Raw genomic sequence first — 448 nt, forward strand, 5'->3', positions numbered from 1 at the left:
TGCCCCCCCAACCTCTGTGTGTCCCCTGTTCAGGATGTCCCCATGTTCAGGATGCCCCCAAGCCACCCTGCCAATGTCCCCACGCTTGTGTGCCCTGTGTCCCCCAGTCCCCCTGTCCCCTTGCCACGTGCCTCATCCGAGTGTCTCATCTCATCATCATCATCGCTTGAGTGACACATCTTGTGTCCCCTGAGCCCCACAGCCCCTGGACCCCATGCCCCCCATGTCCCACTGTCCCTCTGCCCCCTGCATGCCAGCAGGGACTTGCCCCATGCCCATGCCCCCCATGGCTGGTGGCAGCCCCGTGTCCCCTGCTGTGCCCTGCACCCCAGCACTGGGTGGCACCTGCCCTGTCCCTGTCCCCATCCCCACGACAGGATCTGGATGGCAAAGGGTGCCCTGTCCCCCCCCCCCTTCCCGTGCCAGCCCAGCCCATCCCCCGGACTCC

The 448-nt window shown here is 66.3% G+C and overlaps 1 protein-coding gene across 1 annotated transcript in view; it reads left to right on the forward strand.

Annotated features, from left to right (window-relative positions):
* MPP2 (membrane protein, palmitoylated 2) overlaps positions 1-448 on the forward strand; it is an 8160-nt gene that overhangs the window by 4339 nt on the left and 3373 nt on the right. The window lies entirely within an intron of this gene.

This window comes from Calidris pugnax, unplaced genomic scaffold (genome assembly GCF_001431845.1).
Source record: "Calidris pugnax isolate Ruff unplaced genomic scaffold, ASM143184v1 scaffold335, whole genome shotgun sequence".
Lineage (NCBI taxonomy): Eukaryota > Metazoa > Chordata > Aves > Charadriiformes > Scolopacidae > Calidris > Calidris pugnax.